The sequence below is a fragment of the Danio aesculapii genome, chromosome 5 (genome assembly GCF_903798145.1).
Source record: "Danio aesculapii chromosome 5, fDanAes4.1, whole genome shotgun sequence".
NCBI lineage: Eukaryota > Metazoa > Chordata > Actinopteri > Cypriniformes > Danionidae > Danio > Danio aesculapii.
Genome location: NC_079439.1, coordinates 55673239 through 55686361, shown reverse-complemented (window position 1 = coordinate 55686361; position 13123 = coordinate 55673239). Strand labels below are relative to the sequence as shown.

Sequence of the window (13123 nt, the reverse complement as noted above, 5' to 3'; positions counted from 1 at the left end):
ATAAACACTCACTGTCCACATAAGGCTTCCGGGATTAAAACAGAATTAAAGCAAATATGTCTGGTGTCTAAAAATCTTTATTGTCGAATCCTTTGACATGGTCACAGTGACACAGTAAAAAGAGAGCTTGACCACGATGTTAATTTCAAGGCCAGTTAGGAAATCTCATTTCTTCAATGGCTAAGCTGTCACAAGACAGCGCTAATTAGACAAGGTGCAAAAGCGACACGAGAGGCAAGGCTGAAATTATCTTTATAATGCAGTAATGTGAATAAAATAAACTACAGATACAAAAACAGAATTTTTTGATTAAGTGCAAACCGTATTGTGAACTTTAAATAATGTTCTTCACAAGACCTCAGTGTATTAGTGTCTGGAACCACATGTATTCATTTAGTTTTACCTTTATGATTTTTTGGTGATATTAGTGGCAGTAAACGTTGACATGCATTATGTGAAACACCAAGGAGCACTTGACCACTGAGGTGGCGTAAATTAACAATAAACTTAATTTTTTTAATTGAGTTATGCCATTAAACTTTTATTAACAACTGCCATCCACAATTTTCACCAGTTTGCATTTTTCAAACAAGTCTGAGGATTCATCTGTCATCCAAATTCTTTCATCATTTATTTGCCCTGCTGTCATTTCTAACCCATAAGACTTTTGAACACAAATGAAGGAAACTTTAACTCTTATACTTTTTTGCCTATATTTAAAGGTCCCACGAAATTAAAATAAAGTTTTTTTAGATGTTAGTATCAGTAGTATTCAATTTTAGGGTATCTATAAGCTAGTGTGCCCCAAAACAGTGACAAAATTTGTGTTTAGAAGATATAAAACTGATATAGACATGTAAAACTTGTAGTTTGTCACTTCCACCCAAATGGATCATGGTTTTATTCACGTCAACTCACACTACAGTTTCTCATCACATCATAAACAATCAAATGCTCTCTAGTATCTGACATGCCCCGCCTCCTTCAAGAAGCTTCTCATTTGCTTTTCATTTGATGCACTTGAGCTCAACCACTCTCACTGGCAGAGCTTTGATAAAACAATCCTGTTGGCTGTTTTTAAAAAAGGGAGGAGCTACTCTATGTTAGGGCTGGGCGTTATATTAAATTCTGGGGATATATCAATATGAGTCATTTATTTGCGATGCAGAATTGTCTAATACCTTTCATATCGATATGGTTTGAGGCCACACGTTTGCATTCTGCGTGAAACAGACCACTCCAAGGTAGTACGCAAGCTCCGCTTGCACAACTGAGCGCATGCGCAAATAAAAGATTCACCCCTGAGTCATACAAAAGATTTATTAAAAATGAACTAATTGTCCAAGAATGACTCATCACTACACGTGACATGTAGGAACATGCAGTGCCGGTGTTGTATTGAAATCTGACTCCCCGGACAAATCTCACTGCCCCTCGCATGCACGCATGTCACACAGCGCCTGCAGCTGTCACAGCGGTTTATCAGAAACCTTTTATTGATCATTTCTTCCGCAGCAAGAATGAACATAGTAGCCTTGTCAATTTGACAAGCAGCATCTGAATGTGTTCAAAAGAAATAAAAAGGTCAAAATGGGACGAATTTATACCGCATTCCGAAAGTGAAACCACCTCATATTCACTGATTATCAGTTCAGTATTTTTTACACGACTTCTTTACATTTACTTTCTGGTCTGTTATTGACTTTAATTCAGATTATATTTTAATCATTGTATTTATTCTGTTTAATTGATTTATTTATTTTAGTCTCTTAACTGGAAGACGTGATTTGACTTGTATGTGTGCCTAGTGTACAAACGGTTGGTGGTTCAAATGAATATTAAACTTAAAAAAAAAGTCAAATAAAAAACATGCATTTGTCTATGAAACACTTCTTTTTCTATTTTAATATCTCGCTGTTAGCTACTCTTTTAACAAATAACAATATAAGAATGATAATTATAATGATGATAATAACAGGGAGGGAAACCCCTGTGTTTGAATTATATTTTGCTCAAAAACTGTTTGATAAAGTTTTAAATTAGGCTTTGACTCTCAAGTAACCATTTATGGAAAAATACCGGATATACTGTATATCGTATACCGTCATTCCTCCTAAAAATAGCGAGATATGATTTTTTGCCCATATCGCCCAGCCCTACTCTATGTCTCACCCTCTTATCATGTTTTGTTTGAGATTACTTAAACATCAAATAAAACTGCATATTTCAAAGCACTTCACGGGACATTTAAAGACCGTGAAACCAAAGGTTTAATAAAATTAAACGTCTTTATGAATTAGGCAATTATACTTAAATCTTCAGAAAACTTAGATAAAAAGGTTTGATTCATATGGATGGCTTAAACAATCTCTTTATGGACTTTGTAAAACCTTTTGAAAGTTTTGGTGAACTTTCTTTCAATGGACATAAATTAATCAAATGCAATAAAAATTGTTATTGTTATTTGTTAGATAGTTGAAAGTCTTACAGGTTAGGTCATTTGTAGGTAAACAAATAAACTATAAAAACAGGAAATGTAAACGCTTAGCAACGCAGCACTTCACTTCAGACCTCATAAGAATGATATTCAATTACATCATGTGCATAATTAACAGAAAAACAACTCTGTTAACTGAAATCTTGCCTGAACTGTCAACTGCAGAGAGTCAATTTGAAGGTATTTCATTTTTTTAATTATATTGATTGCTAGTGGATACTTCATACTCTATTACAGATAAGAGGTGCAGATAAAATGTGATCTTACGCCCTTCTGAAATGTTACCTACTCAGCAACATCGAACTGAGGGTCAGTGCTTCACAACTACAGCATCACTGTATAAGATTCAAACCATTTCCATGACTGTACTGATAGATTTCACTTACTCAAATTTAAAGATCAAGCACAGATCAAACCCTTCTCAATTAGCACTCTGAATTAGACTACATCTAATACTGGCAGATTCTCCTTAGTCAACACAATCCCCAGTGCCAGATATACTGAGTAACTGAAACACATCTGATACCATCCCTCCCTGTCAAAGTTTCCAAACGTGAAGTCAATCCCACTTTTGCAGAAAACCAGCCGTCTTGTCTTGTTTTCAAGTCAATGGATTTGAGCCAAAATTTTAAACTGAGGAAAGATCTGAATTTCAACCGCAGTGAAAACAAAATGGCTGTAGTCAAAAAAATACAAATGGAACAACCCTCCTCCCGCTGTAGCTCGCTGCCAAAAGGTGTTCTTGTTCTGATATTTGGTTTGGAAAGACTGCCAAAAATTAGATATGTCCTTGGATATCTCCCTCTTTCCTTTGTCTCCTGTCAGGACTTGGCCGTCATCCAGTGCAACTAGCCATAGCCAGGAACAGAGGGAGCTCCATTCACACACATAAACATCACTTTGGATTTATCCTTTGCTCAAATACTGTGGTTCTTTTGTGTAATCGTATACTCGGCATATACAATAGGTTTTCTGGAATCTTTTTGTGGGCAAGCGCACCATAAGTAGATGCGTTTGTGTTTTGATAAACGTGATCGGTCTCCTCATCTGACCTGGGGTTTTCCATTGGCTTTCTATGAAAAGATGAAGACCTGCTAACAGCTCTTCCATTTTGAAACAACTTTAAAGAGATACCGTCATAACCAGACCCACAGCATTCAAAATAAAGATTTTATACTGGCCCAAACTCTGTAATCCACAAAACTCCCTCCATTTTAGTTCAACTACTTCAGAAGGTCTAGATGAGGACAAAGGTTTAACCAATGCTTCTGACCAAACTCTAATGCAACCAAAGCATCGATTTTTCTTGATTCAGGCTAAATGCCAAACTTGCATTTATATTCTGCTTCAGAAGGTCAGAGTGTGCCTGCTGAGGCATAAATATGGATATGCAACAACACTTGGTACATTTGTTAACAGAAGATGGAGAAATGGACATTTTAAAAAAAAAGTAATACCATCATATTTATCCTCATGTATACCACACTTGTATAACATAAAATTTCCTGTAGAAAATCAAAGTAAGATACATTAGCCAAACATTACTATTAATGCCTTTCTGTAGCTCAAGTGGTAGAGCATGGCAAAGATTGTGGGTCCAGGGATATGATACTGATAAAGTTGTACCTTCAATGAATTTAGGGTATATGCAGGAATCCAAAAGGTAATTTCAATACCTTTTTAAGCCTTTTTAAATAGCTTCTCAGAATATTTTAAGATCTCATCGCCATTTCAAGTTCTAATCAGTATCAAACCTTTAACTTAATAAACAGTTGTAGTTAAATAAATTAATGGAGCACAACCGTGCAAAAGAATTCAGATAAGCTTGGAAGAAACAAAGCTTGAAAAAATAAATTACACGGTTGTTTTCAGCAACAGGCTTCAACCACTGTTTAAACTCGTCTTTCTCCAACCAGGAGTACGCAAACTTACATTTTCCCATTTTGCCGTCTGTTTTTCTCTATGGTTTTGCTACATGTGGAGTGCATCATATCACCTTACCATGTTTGTCGCAAATTGCGTCACATCACCTGGATGGAGGAGCTTGGCCGGACATGCCCCGACCTGAACTAATTGTGTGGATCGAGCACACCGTTGTTCATATTAGGAGGAAAATAAATATATTAATGCTTTTTTAACGCCATTAAGACTTTCTAATACCTTTTAAGGGCCTTAATTTTCTCATAATTGATTTATCAACTTTTAATACTTTTTAAGACCATGCGGACAGACTGGAATTTTGCTTTTGTATCTAAATGTCTTCTAAATGCATACTTAATCAATTGTTGAAGCTTTTGCTGAACTCATTAATTCAACTTCAATTTTAACAATAGTGTTTAATAACAGAATTTGTGCAGCAACATTACCCATGATGCTGTACAGAAATCTTCAGTCAGAGTCACAGGGAGCAAAGAGCGCCAAAAGAGGTCTTTAACTCCGCCCACGCCTCTAAGGCAACGTGATAGGTGGAAACTGAGTTGGTCTCCCAACGCTCTCAAAAAGGCTGGGACTAGATTTTTTCTGTCAGGATTTGATTGGATAGTTTGCTAATTGCTTGTTATCTCATGTGAGAGACAGGTTGTTGGACGTGTTATTGTCACAATAATATTCATGGTCTATTTAGGTCCATATGTAATAAAGGGTCAATAAAGGTTTGATCCACAAATGTGTCACTGCAAACGATCTCACTGCCTGGAACGTTTGTCAGGAAAGCAGCACATGCTGTCATGAATAATTAAGCAAAGTGTCTTCTCTTAGATGAGGATAAGTTTTCTTATGAAGTTTTCTACAAATAAAATTAAGCAATACTAGTATTGTCTTCTATGATGTACTACACAAACAACTCATGTCAATATCAACTCAAAATCTCATGTTTTAGTGTATCAAGAAGCTTTTAAAAATCAAATGTCAAGAGCTGCACTTCCAACCACACAAGTTCACAACGCTGATTGGGAAGTTTAGTTTGAAACTTGGGAATTAAGTTTGTGAGAAATCTCCACAACAGTTTGCTAACAATGCTCTTAAGAAGCTTTGTATATATATGCCTTCAAATTTAGAGTTATCAGTTATCAGCATTTTTATCCAGCTATTGTGAGGCTGAGAAAAATATTCCTTTTTCGATGGAAATATCAAACGGCACTTAGAAGTTTTTGCATCTGAACTCTTCATTTATTTCAGTACATTTTTCATGGCTCAGTACTTCATTTATAAAATAAAGTTCAGCAATGTTCTACTTGGATGTAAATATAACCAAATTTATTTAAACCACCAATAATTATCATTTATCACTACAACCTAGTGTTATCATCTACCTTTAAACACTGCTATATTCAATTAAAATAATAATAATAATATTATTATTATTAATAATAATAGCAATTTTTGTTTAGTTTTTTTGTTTTTGACAAATGCTGACAAATCTAGGTCTGCCCTTTTTGCAATTAGCCACAGATTTGCACCAACCAACCCAAAGACACCATTTAAAATCTGATAGGCTAAATATAGAAAACATCAATAATAACTGCAACTCACGTTCTGAATAGTATCTGATCTTGGCAAATGTCAGCAAAGGGTAATTTGACCATGCAACCTCATGACAGATCAGATAGGAAACCTAACACTAAGGTCAACAGTTGCATCATTACTACCCATTAAACACAAAAACGCTGAGGTGTCTCAAAACCTAGCGAGACTCTATCTTGACAGCATTCTAGGGAAACAAAACGCCCCAAAAAACGCGGTCTAGGCAGACAGCTAGCGAGGTTTTGTGACACATCCCGTCTGCGATGAGTAAGAAGAACACAAGTGACATGGAAAGCAAAGCCTACACGGTGGCTTATAGTGGAAATTACTATAGGCGCTTGACAGTGCAAACACACGCCTACTCTCTATCAGCGGGAAACTGATGCATGGCCACGATTACAGTAAATTACGCTGAATAATGTCTCTTCCTATGAATATGCTACTATATGATCAGAACATCCAGCTAAAGGTTGTCTCCCAGTGTTGCAATTGCAGCTTCGGGGTGAGTTAGATAAATACTCACCATCTGTATTCTATGAAACTGTTACTAATTAATTATTACTAATAATAGAGATTGAGGTTTGTTTAGGTTAAAGAATTCAACCAATGCTGGTCTACCTCTTATTTCAGGTAAAAAAAGCTCTACGTTTTACTGTTTTACGTTAATCCAAAACAACCAGTCAATCGCAGAAACAAAAATAAATAGCGAGCTGATCAAAATGGCATAGTGCTGAGGTTTAACTCACCCATTGCTGCTGCTGCTGAAGTCTACGAGAGTAAATCCATTTACTAGATCATGACAAGCACTTTACAATCCCTCAAAACTCAAGCGGTTTTTTATCGCTTTAAAATGGCGTCAGTCCTAATCTCGAGTTAGATTTCTTATTCAGGAGGAAAGAAACAAATGAAGAGCGTTCGATCTGCGGTCGATGGGTGAAGTGCGTCTGCAGATTCAGATGAAATGTGGACTGGAGCAGGAATATGGTGCACAGTCAGTCTCAGCACTGCATTGCTTCCCTCTCAAATCCTCAGACTCGGGGGGAGGATCGAGCCTTCCCACTGCGGAGAAAACAAATCTGCTCTTACGAACCACAGTTATATCCAAAGTCCTGCTATCCGTGACTCGCCGGTCGTGCAGGGCAAATATATCCAGGAGAAACGCGGACTCCGGCGTTCCCGCTGCTGGACGTGTGTTGCTTACTGGACTTCAGCGAGTGTGATGTGACTCTTGCTGGACTCCCGCAGTAGTTTTTGATGGTCGGTGTATGTGTGTGTGCTTCTGCTCTCTGATCTGGGCAAACGCTGACTGACAGACCCGTCCTGCTGCTCGCTCACCTGCGCCATCTACCTGTGGAACAAGATATCTATCTATCTATCTATCTATCTATCTATCTATCTATCTATCTATCTATCTATCTATCTATCTATCTATCTATCTATCTATCTATCTATCTATCTATCTATCTATCTATCTATCTATCTATCTATCTGTCTGTCTGTCTGTCTGTCTGTCTGTCTTGCAAAGCGTTTTGTATACTAATTTTCATATATTGTTTTTTCATTATTTATTTGTTTATAATTTTTTGCCCCACAGTCCAAAAATCCAGTCCAAACATAAGCTAAATTGGCCGTAGTGTATGTGCATGAATGAGCATGTATGGGTGTTTCCCAGCGATGGGTTGCAGCTGGAAGGGCATCCGCTGCGTAAAACATATGCTGGATAAGTTGGTGGTTCATTCCGCTGTGGCGACCCCTGATTAATAAAGGGATAAGCTGAAAAGAAAACGAATAAATGAATAAATAAATAAATAAATAATATCAACTTTCAGTTTGATTGTAGATCTGCATACACAGTGTGCATATGTGTGTATACATGTTTAATACATATTTAATTATCTGTATGACTACCAAAACTTTGTATTTTTATTTGTATTCTTTAATATCTTTCTGCTTAAACCACAAAAAAAAATTATTTACTGCTCAAAATATATATATTTTTTCAATTTCTTATGTCACTACAGAACATTTATTTTAAGAGTTGTTTATTTCACTGCAAAACATTTCTTTGTTTTTCCATTTGTTTATTTTCAACACGAATCACATATTATTATTTTTGTTTATTTTTTTCCTTGTTTGTTTGCTTAGAGCAATGTTTAATTGTTTGTGTTTTTGTTTGCTTGCTTTTTTGTTAGCCTGTCCACTTGGAAATGTATTTATCGCTTAGAATGTTTGTTTATTTTTGTCATTTGCTTACTTCAATGCAAAAGGATTCTACTTATCTGTTTTTGTAGCAATTTTCATTCATTCATTTTCTCTCAACTTAGTCCCTTTATTCATCAGGGGTTGCCAAAGTGGAATGAACCACCAAACTTATCCATATATATATATCTTACAGAGCGGCTGCCCAGTACTGGGAAACACCCATACAGACTCATTCACACTCATACGCAACAGCCAATTTAGTTAATCAAATCACCTACAGTTTAGCACATGACTTTGGACTGTGGAGGAAACGGAGCACCCAGAGGAAAACCACACCAACACAGGGTAAACATGCAAAACTCCACACAGAAATGCCAACTGACCCACGACTCAAACCAGCGACCATCTTGCTGTGAGGTAACACTGCTAACCACTGAGCTACAGTGGCACCAAATGTTGCAATGTTTAAAAAATTAATTTTTAAAAATTTTTTGTTTGTTTACTTTTGCTTTTCTTTTTTGAGCACAAAACATTTATTTATTTTTATCACTTTTTACTTGTATTGCAAAATATTTAATCATATTAATTAGCTTTTCTTGTTTAATCAGTATTATTCAGTATCATTAAATATATATATATTTTGTTTTGGGGCGGCATGGTGGCTCAGTGGTTAGCACTGTGGCCTTACAGTATAATGGTCACTGGGGCAAGTCTTGGCTGGCCCAGTTGTCATTTCTGCGTTTACATGTTCTCCGTGTTCATGTGGGTTTCCTCCGGGTGTTACGATTTCCCCCACGGTCCAAAGATAAACTAATTTGGCTGTAGTGTATGAGTGTGTGTATGAATAAGTGTGTAATGGTGTTTCCCAGTACTGGGTTGCAGCCTCTAAAATAGAACCGAAGGAAAATGAATGAATGAATGTTTTTTGCTTTTATCTTTTTTTTTTTGTTTGCTTGTTTGTTGCTCAAAATTATTTTATTTATTTATATATAATTTGTTATTTATTTGAATCTGAAAATACCACTAAATAGTATTCATTGTTTTGTTTATATCCATTTGCTTAAAATATTATTTTATTTACACTGCTTGCAAACTATATCAATAAAAGAAAAGAACTCTGTATTTGATTTAAAGCAAGGCTATTAAATAGTAAACTGTCATCACTCACTGTCATCACGTTGTTCAGCTGGTTTGGCCTTTAGACAGGATGGGTGTTTATATTTGAGCTGTGTATTGATTGTGAGAGAATCTAATGACAGTCTGAGGTCTCTTCAATATAGAGGTCAGCATCTGCTCCCTTGATGGCCAATCAATGTCTCAACTGTGTTAGTAAATACTTCTCATTGGTCAACCTTGAAAATCAATGAAGCTGCTGATTATTCAGAGAGGTTCAATGATTTTCTTGTAAAAAAAATAAATAAATAAAGTGCCATGGAGTTTAAGAGGTTTGTGTAATGTGCTCAGTTTAATAATGAATAATGAAAAATGATATGGTGATGATGTACATATTTACTTCTGTCTCAGGTAAGTGTGTGCAATTTTGATTAAAAAAAATTTATTAAACTTAAAATGTTTGGGTAAACAGTAATTAAACATAATTTTGGTGAGTTTACATTCAGTGCTTGTTCTAGTTTAGGTTTGCTCCAACACAATCTCAAGGCAATTCGTAACTTTGATTTAGTGGCTAATTTGTATGAATTCGTATGATCGAATTCATACAATTTAGTACGATTTGCTCATCACCCAATGACAGTTTGGGTTTAGGGGTGAGGTTGGGTGCCACGCCTCCTTTTTAAAATCATACACTTTCGTACGACTGAATTCGTACGAATTCGTACAAATTGGCCAGTACACTGACAAAATGTAAAATACTTAAGCTTCTGGTGATATCAAGCTGTTTGTTATCATAAATAATAGTTAAAACTGCCAGTTGAGAATGACAAATTCTGTCTTAAGGGCTGCACAATATATCATTTAGCATCGATAGTTTCAGCATCGATATCGCAATGATTGAATCTGCAATAGTCACATCGGAAGATCTGCAATGTTAAATTGGGATTAAAATTAAGCAGAGACCACAGTTGATGATTTGTGGAGTCATTGGAAACTTGAATTTTAATCTTATATGCTTTTTATTTAGAAGTGTTTTTAAGGCCTGTGACTGTAAGATTTCAAGCCAATTTAAACTATTTGGCCACAAAAAAAAAAATAATAAGTTTGCCACTTTATCCCTCAAACTGTATTTATTTCCTTTTTACTAATTTTGTAGGTAAGGTCTATATGACCCCTACAACTTAAAACAGTAATTGTAAAAACTATATACAAAATATAAATGTATATATACATATATACATGTAACATTCACTACTCTTATTTTTAAAATATATTTATTATCCGTTTTTTTGTCCTGTCTCTGTAATTCTGTTGCACTGTAGAAGCTCTGTCACGAAAACAAATTCCTCGTATGTGTGAAAATACCTGGCAATAAAGTTCTTTCTGATTCTGATTCATTTTACCCATAGAAATTATGTCTTTTTTTCTTTTTTTTTTTTTTTTTTTACTTCTCAGTTGTATGTTTATGGTGTGTTTTTGGAATACAGCCAAAACATTTTACATAACCTCAGAACAACCAAATCAAAGCCTGAGTTTTTATGTGAATATAAATAGATAGTGAGGTAAAAGTCACAAAATATCATTTCAATAAGATGAAGGGTACCATTTTTTTAACTAAGGAAAATTGATTGGTGTACAATAGGACCCCAAGTACACATATACAAAGATTAATTGCTTTTAATTATTGATACAATGAATCCTATACAGGCTGCACGGTGGCACAGTGGGTAGCACATTCGCCTCACAGCATGAAAGTCGCTGGTTCAAGCCTCGGCTGGGTCAGTTGGTGTTTCAGTTTAGAGTTTGCATGTTTTCCCGTGTTCGCATGGGTTTTCTCTGGGTGCTCCGGTTTCCTCCACAAGTCCAAAGACATGCAGTACAGGTGAATTGGGTAGGCTAAATTGTCCGTAGTGTATGAGTGTGTATGGGTGTTTCCCAATGATGGGTTGCAGCTGGAAGGGCATCCGCTGCATAAAACATATGCTGGATGAGTTGGCGGTTCATTCTGCTGTGGAAACCTTTATTTTTAGCAAAGGGATTAAGCCAAACAGAAAATGAATGAATGAATGAATGAATACCATACAGTGTTATATTAAATTAGGTTATTAAACTTATGTACCTCAATACTGTTAGATTCCACTAAAAACCATAAACCATTGTTTATTTTATTTTATATTTGTTCTATTTTTTCCCTCTGTGCTTTAATTTGTTTATTTTTGTCTTGGATACTCCAGACTCTCCCACTAATCACTGATGCCAATCTGATGAGTTTATGTACACCTCATCACCACTCCCCAATCAGCACACCCTGTGAAAGAGCTCCCAATTTCCACTCACTCTTTGGCTGCATTTACACTGCACTGTTCAAGTGTCTCAATTCCGATTTTTTTCTCCCATGTGGCACAGATCGGATATGGCTCATGTACGTGTAAGCAGGAACAAATCACATGGATTCCGATTTACTCAAATCAGATTCAGGCCTTGTTCATATGTGGAAACTTATCCGATATGAATCGGATCTGTGTTCTTGTGTCTGCAGTGTAAGCAGGTAGATCGGATTTTCACCTGTCAAGTCTGACACTTTCTTTTCAGAACAGATTCAGCAGAGTCCCAAACCGTAAATCTCATACAAGAGGACTTAAACAGCTTTTATATTGTCATATAGCACAGGTATTTAAGCATGTTAATGAGAGCGAGAGAGCGCAACGTCCGCCACGTAACCAATATAAACTAATATAAAACTAGTGCATACATCACGTGCATAAATCCCGCCATGGACATTACATTAAGATGCCTAAAGGTTAAAAAAGCCTATATATCAAAAGAAGACGGACAATTGAGAACCTTTCTGTCATAAACTATAGTAAAACAGCTTGTCAAAAGCTGCGAACAGATTACATACAGGACTTGAGAAAAGAGCACTCTTTAATTATCAGCTGTTAGTCAGCGGCCGCTCTTTTTTTCCTGGTCATTGCGCCTTTGCCGTGTGCTGTGAAATTGCAGACGATCGGATATGACTCACTTTTAAAAGATGATGGAAGCAGGTCATCAAAAAAATCGGATATAGTCACAAAATCGGAATTGACCATCAAGATCTGCAGTGTAAATGCAGCCTTTGTCTGGTCTCCTTTACGCATATGACTTTCGTGCTCTCAGTGCCTCGAGTACCTCTTCCTATGCACCAGCAATCCCAACCACCCTCGTTTCATCCTTGTGTTCATGTATGTGTCATGTTCCTAAATTTCCCCTGCATTATATCAGCTCCTGGAAATACACTACCAAGTCACCCTGCCCCATAACTCTAGAAATCCATTGACTTTCATTGCATGTATCCATCTGTACAATATCTGCAGATGCAGGTCCATTCAAGGAGTTGGCAGATACCCTCCAGCTTGTCTTTACACCATCATCATCAACAACATCACCAGCACCAATATCCACTTCCACAACCTGTCATTATTCTCTGCCACCCATCCACTCCGCCAGTTCCATGGTCAACCCAGCACCCTACTATCACTTTGTTAACAGGTTGAGTGCTACAATGGGCAGAATCTCCACATCACCCAATAGCAGAGTGATTTTTTTTAAAGACCAGCAGGAGATACATCAGTGGGTGAGAAATTATATCATTTATGTCAAGGAAAAGATTCTGTCCAAAATTACTCTTTGTTTGCGCACTCTAGCAGCCTCCAGTGGCTAGAATGAACACTCCCTGTTATCACCTATCAACTAGGCCTGGAACCCCAGTTATGCTTGCATCTATTTGCTTATGATAACACTATTGGGCTC

General features: G+C 36.4%; 1 protein-coding gene across 1 annotated transcript in view; it reads right to left on the bottom strand.

Annotated features, from left to right (window-relative positions):
- The window catches only part of setbp1 (SET binding protein 1), a 102377-nt gene extending 95074 nt beyond the window's left edge, over nucleotides 1-7303 (bottom strand). The window contains exon 1 of the mRNA XM_056458512.1: nucleotides 6766-7303. The gene's annotated coding sequence lies outside the window, so the exon portion shown is untranslated. The remainder of the gene's footprint in view (nucleotides 1-6765) is intronic.
- Between the last annotated feature and the right edge of the window lie 5820 nt (nucleotides 7304-13123).